We start from the raw sequence: 11,041 nt of genomic DNA on the forward strand, positions 1-11,041 counted from the left end.
ATACCACCAAATTAAAAATGCCAGTTCCTGAACACCCACTGCCTTAGAAGCATTTGTTAGGCTACTGTGGGAAACAGAGTCTGATCCATCAGGGCTCCTTCTTTTGTTCCTAATGTTGTGCATGCCAAATTTGAAGAATATACTCATTTATAGTTGCCATCAACTTTGAATTTGAGCTTTATCTAAACAAATCTTCACCTGTATGCATTAGATATAATCTAATAAAGTGTTCAAATGATTCAGTATTTAAGAAAAACAAAAGCAAAACCCTACTGGTGGTGTATATAGCTTTCAGGGATTAAGGCTCTGCAAATGAATGAGAGGCCTCTTAACTTCATCTTTCACATTGTCTCAGGTCTAAATAAAGGCATGCCTAATATTAAATGACTCAGAGTAAAACAAACAGAAGTGAAGATCACTTTATTACTCAGAGTTTACTCAAGATGGCTATGGCAGTAACTCTTGTGAAACTGAAGACGCCTCCTTGAATAACTGAGCTCTAGTACTAATTATGCCACAAATGTTCCTATGCGAGCTCAGCCTCCAGTTTTATTAGAAAACCCATACATTACTCCATTCCCTCTCTCCTACCAATCTGACAGAGAGCATTCAATTATATATATATGCAAGTATCAACATGACATCTTTCAGATTTTGATAGGATACAATTAAACATCATACTGACAGAAAAGGAAGCAACCTCGCAAAACAAGCTTCTCTTCTCCCTTACACAAACACAAGAAGATAATATGTATATAGCCGCTGGAATATTTATGTTTCAGAGCAATAGTCATCCTGTGGACTGAGCTGAAGGGCTGTTTCTGTTTTTATTATTTAGCTGACATACATCATGGGCTGGGAAAACATTTCGTGGGATTTGTTTCATCTCTAAATTCAGTCGCTGATTACACAGCAGAGGAAGCCTGCCATTCCATACTTACAACAATGTAAGGCCTGATGTCAACTTTTCAACTCCTTTGTAAGTTGTTAAGGCCTTAGAACTCCGGAGAACACTCTGTGCAGACCTCCCTCCCCAGTGATTAAGATGCAACATGACATAACAACAACAACAACAGCGACTAGTCTCTCCCATTTCAATGAACGAATGCATATTTGCCTCAATATGCACGGGCTTTGGATTCCCAGCCACCCACTTCTCTGAAAAAGCCCAGAACAAGAATGAGAGTTCATCTAAGATCTGCAATCCGCGATCCATCCTTCTCCCTTTGTTATGCAGACCTGCGCTTGCCTTCATCTCACGCCCAAGAAATACATCTGGGTTGCTAAAGTTTCATCTCTTTCCAGACTCGAGCGAGGATCTCCTGTTTGGGAAACCACCACCACCCAGTTTCCCCAGTACCCTCTTTCCCCAAGGAAAGCTTCCCAGCGATTGGAGGCGGTGGGGTGGGGTGGGGTGGGGGGTGCAGGCGACTAATCCCCCGCTGTGCGGCATCTTAACTATTTATCTACATCTGTGCATGCTGCATATTTCCCTTCCACCCACCCAGCCAAACCATTGCACCTCATGCTTTCCCTCCTCCCCTCCTCCCTTTTAAACACTTGTGCAACAATTGCTGCGCTCGCCACGCCTTGCGACGCTCCCTCGCTGCTCTCCCTTTTCCACAATAACAAAACTCAAGTTGAAAATAGAAAGCAATTACCTCCCGAGTCAGTGTCCTCCGCCAACCGGAGCCCCACATAATCCAAGAGGGCAGCGCTCTAACCTCCAGAGCTGCTTGCTTCTCCTCCTCCAGAAATTGAGCCTCGCCTGGTTTCTCAGGGGCTGCAGCGGTCTCTCTCCCCCCCCCCCCGCCCACCTCCACTTTTCTTTTCTTTTGGGTAGCGCCTTGACAAATCCTTTCTCTCTTTTTTCTTTTTTTGCCTTTGTTAAGGGTTAGAAGTTGAGCTGTGCCTGTTCTCTCTCTCCCTCCCTCTCTCTCTGCCTCTTTCACTTCTTGTATTACAGTTACATGGCTGTGTGACGTTTCTGGCTACAGAAAAAGGGGGAGAAAACAACTGAGGGTGAGAGCCGCCTGCCAGGGCGAAGCTCCTCCCTTCTTCGCCTCTCTGTTGCTTTCCCCTCCCTCCTTCCTCCAGACTAACACACAGCAACAAGCTGCTTTTGGGGTGGGGGGTGGAGAGGAAACAGAGCTCTGGCTCTGTCCTTCACAGGTATAATCTCTACCGTCCCCCAATCCTTTTCGCTCCAAGCCCCACTCAAAAACCTCAAACATCAGTTATTATCCTGATTATTACCAGTGTTGGGTCGTGGGAGGTTTTTTTTTTTTGCTTCTCCTGGGATAGTTAATTGTAGTCCCAGAATATAATAAAAGCTGACACTGCCACAGTGGATAGGGCAGGGCAAAGCCACTCCTGCTATCCTGTTGCACCTTGAAACGACCCTACCTTTCTCCCATACTGATGCCAATGTCGCTGAGGGGGTCTGTCAGGCATGTCTGCAATAGTTCTCAGAAATAATCCTAAAAGCGCACTTCCCCCTACGCATGGTTGCTCAGGAGGAAGTCCCGTTGCGTTCGATGGGTTAGTGTACAGTGTACAGAGGACGGAAGCCTCGGCCTCCGACCCTGATTTGGAAGATGTTTCACTGGAGGGGAAAATAGGGTTTACTTCTGGCTTACGCATGCATAGGATTGTGCTTGTAGGTGCACTTTTGAACCACTATTTCTGCTCATACAGAGCAGAAAGCAGAACATACATTTCAGCCAAGTGGGTTTTCCCTTTTTGCATGGCAGATGTGGGAAATGTAAATATGCTTAAACAGGCTGGTCCAATGGAGGTTTTTACACACACACACACCCTGCCCCCAGAAGCCCCAGGGATTTCAGCAGGACTTTCTCTCAAGAAGTGCATAAGTCTACACCGGTGCGGTGTAGTGGCTAAAATGTCGGACCTGGAAGACCAGTGTTCAAATAATTGTTTGGCTACGAGACTCACCAAATGACCGTGGCTAGTCGGACTCTCAGTCTGACCTACCAAACAGGGTTGTTGTGAGAGGCAACTATTATGCCACCTTGAGCTTCTTGGTGGAAAGGTGTGATATAAATATAATAATGAATAAATGGATATACACAGGGCCTTTTTTCAGCCAGAACTCACCAGAACACTCAGGTGGCCACCATTGTAATTATAAGAGGACAAGGGAGGCGCTCATGGTGAGTCCCAATACCTCTTTTTCTGGAAAAATAGCACTAGGTATACATTGGATTTGGCTATTGGTGTCAAGCAGGAAAACAGACACCACCACTGTTTACACCACACGGCCTGAAAGCTGCCATGGCTTGTTCTGTAACATGAACAATGTTCTTGCTAACACCACAGTGTGTAACAATGGGTGCATGCCTGACCTAATAAAACAGAGGGGACTGGTGACATCGGAGTTCAAGGGGTGAGGACTATATTCAGTTACTGCTCGCCTACAGCAACTAGCTGCTGAAATATTGATAGATCTCCCCCACCCACTCTGGTCCCAGGTTGAGATGGAGAGAACAAATAGGAGGAAACAATTTTAAAAATAAATAAATCTGGTTCTTAAACTATGCCGCTGAATAGCAAAATGTTCCTCATGTGAGGTTTTGTCCTCTTTAAATTACACTCTTTCCCCCCCCCAAAAAAGTTAAATATATGGCTGCCAAGTGAGTTAATGAAAAACCCTTTGGTAGTTAACTCATTTAGCATAGCAGCTATGAAATAAAGTATGTGGCACAAGGCCAAAGCATAAAGGACTCTTCTTTGAACCTACTCAGGTTTCTCTCTAACAAGAAATAGTTCTGACCATCTTCCGAAAGAAGTGGGCAGCTGGCTTCTAGACAAAAGGGCGAATTTAGGCCTTCAATTGTCCATCCTGCCCCTTCACCCAAATACAGATCATGGAATAACCCAAGAAATCAACCATTTATCCTGGAAAGCACAGAAACCTCATTTGCCCCGAACAATCAATACACTAACAGGCAGTATGTTTCTCATACAAAACCAGAATCAATTATAATATTGATATAACAGGAAACAAATGAAATCGCAAAGCAAAAATTTGCTAAGTACAAAGCAGGGAAGGATACATTGCAGCTATTCATTTTTAGGGTGCAATCGTATACTTGAGATTTGCCGTAGGAACTGGCAAAGCCATGCTACGCAGGCAGAATGCCAGATGGGCCGTCGCCCTGACAGATATGTAGAGCACTCTGCTGGCAGAGCCGTTCCAGGATTAAAAAGGCCAACATCAGGCAGAGTCATGGGCCACACAGAGAGGAACTACAGACATCGTATCCTACAATCCTTCAGTCCACAGGAACGTCCCCATCAATAGCACAATATTACATCAGTGCTCAGCCTATCACAAAGAATCCACACAAACAGCTGAGATATCAGTGGAAGGGGGGAATTTAAGCCACCCCCTGCATGGACAATCACTCCAGTCACATCCTCATGGCAAAGCATAGGACCCATTCATAGCATACCACCATCAGTAAATAAACCCCACACAGAGACATCCTAAGTCAGCTGATAGGGAGCATAGAGTTATGTACCACTCTGATCCAATGTTAGAAACTCGGGAATATAAGCTAGGCGCCAAATGGCTCCTTAAACCACGGTTACAGTTATCAAAATGGAATGAAATGCGTTCCAGTTGTGCAGATAAAACCCCACAGATAAAATTCTAAAGGATGCACAGTTAGTGTGTGAAAACAGGCAAGATCCAAGGATCCTCAGATGGTGGAGACATCAGGCACCATCCTGGCACCCACACATCTTCACTTGGTTACAAGTGACCGATAGCCAGGTTCAAAACACACCTGGCGAATTTTGAACGCTGCTCTGATCTCATGTTGTGCCCACTTACAGAGCTCACAAGGGAGAACTCTGCTGATGGAAAAGATCCCCCCCCCCATGACAAAAGGAGCAGTTTGCACAAAACAGAAAGACCTCACAACACACATGAGATCTTTCAGCCCACTGCCTAGAACCCTAGCAGGTAACTCACCATAGGGCTCCAGATTCCTATCACCAAATTCCACTCCATCCCACCAATGACTAAGTAAATAAAGGGGGGAACACATCCTGTAATGTATGCCTGCTTCAAGTGTCTCCCTCCACCACATCCCCTTTGCTATGTGCGACTACATCCATCTTGTCTAAACTGTACAGCTTTATTTATAGCAGCCGCACTGCCTGCTGCCTTTTACATGATGTTCTCTTGCCTCCCAACAAGGCTACCTGTTGGCAAAGGCCAGGCACTCCAATGCAACTATGGCCACTGCTGGTGAGACACTCAGGTACACTTTTGCCTTACAGGATCACAACCTGGATGCATGAAGTAGGACAGGAAATGAGCACCACACATATGGGAGCCCACAAGAGGGAGGGCAGGAAGGCTGGGGAAGGAGCATGGGGTGAGCACTCAGGCAGCCCCAGCCACTGCTCTCTCTCTCACCTGCTCACAAGCACCCACTGTGCATCCCTCTACAGAGATTATGCTGGAGAGCTGTTGGCTACTGCTTGATATTCTCTCTTCTCTTATTTTTTTAGAAAATCATTTTATTGGTTTTTAGGTAAATATACACAGAACAAACAAGTAACAGTAAAAAAACTGAATACAATATTTGTCTTTCCCTTGATCACCACAGCTACAGGATCCACCCCACTCCCCATTTTGCACTCATCATGATCAAAATCCACTCCATAACCTGCAACAGTGACCAGCATGCTCTCAGGGGTTCCTCGTTCTTGACCTGCAGAAAAGCTCTATTTCAGACAGATGCAACAGGTGAAGATGTCCTTAATATGGAGCTACTACCCTCATGTCTATGTCAAGCCACTGTACAATCCCTGCTGGAGTGGCTAGTTAGACTCTCTCTCTGTCACACACACACACACACACACACACACACACAAATATGTACTTTCCTTCCAGAATTACCTCCGTCCTGGATGCTGTTCAGTAAGACTTTGACATTATCATACATGTTGTTCCTTTGGGCTGTATCCAATACTAGTCTAACTCAGAGTAGACCCATTCAAATGAATACACAGACTTACATTGTTCCATTGATTTCAGTGGGTCTACTCTGGGTAGGACCTAGCTGAATACAACTCTTTCCCTCTAGGTCTAGGAAATTGTAAACTGGGATCTTTCCATGGGCGTAGCCAGGATTTTTGTTGGCGGGGGGCAGGACGTTTGTTGGGGGGGCAGAACCGATGTGATTGGTCAGTTAGTTAAGTATTTCTATTGTTTTGCTTGATCTAGGGAGGTTAGCTACCACCCTCCCCACTTGGCTATGCCCATGGATTTTCCCCCAACCCCCTAGAAAAATCTGACTCAGGAGGGTTCTCTAAAGGAGACAAAGAGCTTATAGGCTCTGGCAGCGGCCTCTCCCCCCCCCCCACTGCCTGGACCCCAAAGGGCCAAACCTCTCAAGGTATGCAAGTGGGATGGGCATTGCTGCCATGGTGGGCGTAGGGGGAGTATCTTGCAGATCCACAGCCTAACATAATTGAAGCATAGTATAGGATTGCTCCTTCCATGAATGTGCTCATTGTGTGGTGTGGCATTCACAAAGTATGCTGCCTAACAGTCATGCTGTTGTGCCACGATGGTTAAATCTGACATTTGCTAAAGCGGACTTTTAAATTTAAATTATTTCTGAGCATTAAAAAAACACACCACTTGGTGCAGAAAGAATCGAGAGGGCACTGCCTGATTCATTATTATTATTTGGCTACACAGCTCTCTGCTTTGAAAACCGTGAAGAAATCAAACAAACACACACCCATTACAGTATGTTACGGAGGTGGTGTGAATCTGCAGTACCTTAAAGGCCAAAGAACAACAAAACCGTCTTTAACAGCAATGGGCTTTTAAAGTGATATCAATAATCATTCTTGGATTGGAAATGGGTGGAATTTCTGGATGCACTCCACCTTTTTCTCCCTTCAGATAAGCGAGTCTGCCACATTGTTCAAATACACCCATAGATCATTTTATACTTCCTTGCCTTCAGCAGGTCTCAACTTGATACTTAAAACCAGCTCCTTAACGATAACTCTCTATTCACTATTCGAGTTTCTGGTCCCAAGGACTGGATTTTAGTTCACAGCAGATGGGCGGGGGTGGTGGGGGAGGGAAAGTATTAATTTACCTATCTCAATACTGACGTATATCCCAACAAAGACAGATGCACGTACAGAGAGAGAAAGGGGGAGAGAGAAACGCAAGGGCACAGCACCGCTTTCCCGAGCCTGTAATGTGGAGTTGCAATGCAAAGGCAGTAAGGAGGGCTGGAGCTGCTGATTGGACGGTGGGTCTGCCAATCTTTGCAGGAGGGCAGAGTCAAGCGAAGCAGAGCTACTTTGCATCGGTGTTTCCCATTCTTCTTTGCCACTGTGTGTCACATTGTGTGAACCCCTCCCCCCCACCTCTCCCAAAAATAACACCCCACTGTTTAGGAAGCAACAAACATCCCTATCCATGGAGGAGTTGGTCTCCTTCACCATAAGCACTGGAGATGGAAAATATTAATGCATCACCTCAGTGGAGAAAGGAAAAAAAGAGAGTTGGAGTCTGTAACACACAATTAGCTGTAAAGCAGAGAGAAAAGGGAGGAGGAGGAGGAGGAGGAGGAGGAGGAGGAGGACGGGACCCAGAGGTGAGGTGAGAGGAGTTGTGTCACTTCATTGAAAGAGGCTTTGACCTTACATTGATCTCCTAAAGTCTCTGAATCCATTACTATTATTACCATTACCATTATGATTTTTATTCTTGCAGGTCAGTCAGTTGGATTATAACAGCACCCCCAACTCTTGTCTAATTTGCGAACTCATTAGTCTAATTTCATTATTTAATCATGCGCCAACCAATCGAGCTTCCTTAAGAAAGGACTGACCTATTTTTGGCTGGAGATAAACGATCATGTTAACAGATGTTAATCTTGTAATCTGTTTTCCTGTAAGCACTTCGCATGCCCGCTTTTTAGACATTAACAACAAGAACAACAACAACATACACACACACACATTAGAAAAGGGACGAATTGACGTCACTGTTCAATACTCCGGTGGTTTCTTTTTTTAATGGAATTGGGGAGGGGGGAGAGAAAGAGAGAATTCGCCCCCTATGCTTTCAAAGACATGAAATCTTTTCCCACTTTATAAATGCTGATTTGTTCTGCCTCAACTCCCACGGGCTTTTATTTGCATTTCAAATTCCACAGGTTACACAGATCGCTTTTTACACACACACACACACACACACACACACACACACACACAGTGTAAACCAACAATAAGGCACTGAATGGGGATTGAGAGAGGTGGGGGCAGGGGGCTACATCTGGATTAGATAAAGACCACGCATTAATAGATCTCCAGAAATGGTCTAGAAACAACAACAGCAATCCGTCTACATCTAGATTCCAAGCTGGGGGGGGGGGGGCTGCCTGAATTTGCCAGATCTTAGATCCACCCAATACACATTTTCCAGAGCGTCCTGGTCTACTGCTGGGAGTTTTTCAGCGCTTCTGGAGCAAGATCTTTGCCGCGGGGAAGTGGGCAGCATTTTCTAGAGCGCTGCAGCTGCAGAGGGCAAGCGACCCGAAAGCCAGAGCACAAAATTGGGACCATCTCCCTGTCACCTTAACCTGGAGGAGAAACGCCTCCTGCGCCCTGAGACTTCTTGCAGCTCAACTCCGACCCCTCTAAAGTTTCCTCAACTTGTCGAAACAGCTTGATTCAAATGACGGTTGCAAGTATTATGCTAATTCTGGGTGGAGATGGGAGGGGCAGAGGAGGAGGAGGAGGAGGAGGAGGAGGAAGAGGAGGGTTTCATAGGACAAAATGTCTGCATTATTTCTCTTCTCTTCTCCCCCCCCCCACACCAGTCCTCTCATCTCTCTCCACCCCCCCCCCCTTCCCGGTATATCCAATGGGCAGGACTCATCTCCGGGATTGCCCTCCAAGGACTCCCTTTCTCTCCACCTAATTTACAGCCCTCAACTTTCCAGGATAAACTATTCCTTTTAATTCAGCTGATGGGAAAGGATCAGGAGTGGTTTGGGGGGGGGGGGAGAGGGAAGTGGCGAGGGGAAGAGGACACACACACACACACCCTAAGCAATAAATCAATCCAATCTGCAAATACCCTTAATAATGTAAGTGGCTCGTTCCCAAGCTGGAGAAGCATCGCCTCCCTCCCGCAGCCCGCAAACATTTCATTTTTTAAAAAGAGGCAGATTTCTTTCTTGCATGCGAGATCTCCTCCCCACCCCCCTCTGTACAAAGTCCAAATGTTCACAGTTAAAAAAAATAACATATAGCGACAATCCATTCAGCCCCAGCAAAAAATAAATAAAAAATCATCTTTCTCCTCCTCCTCCCTCTCCCCACCCCACCCCGCCACCCCTTTCAAAGAGCCCAAAGTTATCGTTTCTGTAAAAAGTCCCTTCAATTACCGAGCGAGATTAACTATTAATTGGAAACGCGAAGTTTTTCCCACGGGCGTATTAAGAATATTCTCATCTCTCTCCTCCTCTTTCCCCCTCTTTCTGATCCCCTCCCATCTTCTTCCTCAGCACTTAAGAAAGAAAAAGAAAGAAAGAAAGAGGGAGGGAGGGAGGGAGTGGAGAGAAAGAATGGCTTAACAATCTCTTCCCGATCCCCTTACCTTCTTGCAGTTGAGGTGAAGCGATTTGGAGGACACAGACAAACAAGAAACCTGAAGGTGAAACCATGCGCTGAAGGCAATAAGGAAAGAACTGCACATGATTCACTGCGCCAGCTCCACTCCGGCGAGCAGCGAGGGGGGCGTCTCTACACCCCTCGGTGCCAAGCCCTGGGCAAGGGGTCCTCCGGCTTCAAACTTTCCGCCGCCCTTTAGCCCATCTGGGAATCCCTTGAGGGCTCTGGGATGGAGGGCGACGGGAGGAATCCCCCTCTCCTTTTCCTGGTCTTTTTCCTCGCAGCGTATAGGTTGACGTCTTCCCCCAGCCGGGCGAATGGTCTGTTCTATATTAAATGCACACACTGTCTACTATTGTCTCATCAGCACAAAGTTCTTGTATTATGCGGGGAAAGTCTAGATAGCCAAAAGCAAGTCACATAAAAAACAATTATTCCACTAACAGGACTGATTCATTAGCAGATCTGTTATTCATCTCTGCTTCAGCCAAATGACTACATAGATGGGGATTACAGAAAACTATATATTCACATACTAAGTATGCAATTTTGTATAATTTCCACTTTCTCGCGATAGATATCATGGTGCTGGTATCTCAACTTTGAAATAAAAACATTATTGCATATTATAGGGTTGCCCGTTTTCTTCTTGTTAAATTGTTGCTGTTATTGTTTAATTCAGAGACGTCTGCTACAGGCAACTTCTACATGAAATCTAGGTTTGACATTTGCTACGTGTGACTTTTCTGGGTGCATTGACTTCATCACAGGTACATGCTGTACTACTAGAATACCCACACACAAATTATATATGTACAGTAATCTCATGTGGCAATGTACTGGAAGCTGAAAGAGAAAGCTATGCACACATGTTTGCTCCTTCTTAAAGGTATACATTGTTTAGTGTCAGAATGAGACATTTATCAACTATGAACTCAGTTTGCATCACAGCTTTTTAAATAAACACGACTGTATCATTGGGTGTTGTCCAAAACATATCAACCACAGTGTGCATATACAGGACAAATAAGTGTGTGCTTGTATCATGTGATGGTAGTCAACAAGGTAGAGTAGACCAATTGAAAGCAATGGACATGATTCATTTAAAATCATGACTCACTTAAGTCCATTGATCTCAATGGGTCTACTCTGAGTATGCCTCGGTTGGATACTATCCAATATGTTTGGCAATGGAATTCCCTAAGCAAACATGTTACCCATTGAGAGGAGTCATAATATCTGAAGTGGCTTACTCCTGCTCCCCCCCCCCCCACTTTCTTTTAAACAAGAGGCTTTAAGAAGAAGACAATACTGCTAACTAACAGTGGAAAGAGTTGGAACTTCTCAGAATAAA

General features: G+C 45.3%; 1 protein-coding gene across 3 annotated transcripts in view; it reads right to left on the minus strand.

Moving 5' to 3' along the window:
- Nucleotides 1-10,008, minus strand: part of ZNF516 (zinc finger protein 516) — a 110,963-nt gene extending 100,955 nt beyond the window's left edge. The window contains exon 1 of one of the 3 annotated variants that reach the window (XM_081014123.1): nt 9,674-10,008. The gene's annotated coding sequence lies outside the window, so the exon portion shown is untranslated. Of the gene's footprint in view, nt 1-1,661; nt 2,001-9,673 lie in introns of those variants that run through there. The other 2 variants (XM_081014122.1, XM_081014124.1) reach the window with 2 other exon arrangements.
- Nucleotides 10,009-11,041: the final 1,033 nt, after the last annotated feature.

The sequence above is a fragment of the Podarcis pityusensis genome, assembly GCF_964106645.2.
Source record: "Podarcis pityusensis genome assembly, chromosome: 7".
In the NCBI taxonomy this organism is placed as follows: Eukaryota; Metazoa; Chordata; class Lepidosauria; order Squamata; family Lacertidae; genus Podarcis; species Podarcis pityusensis.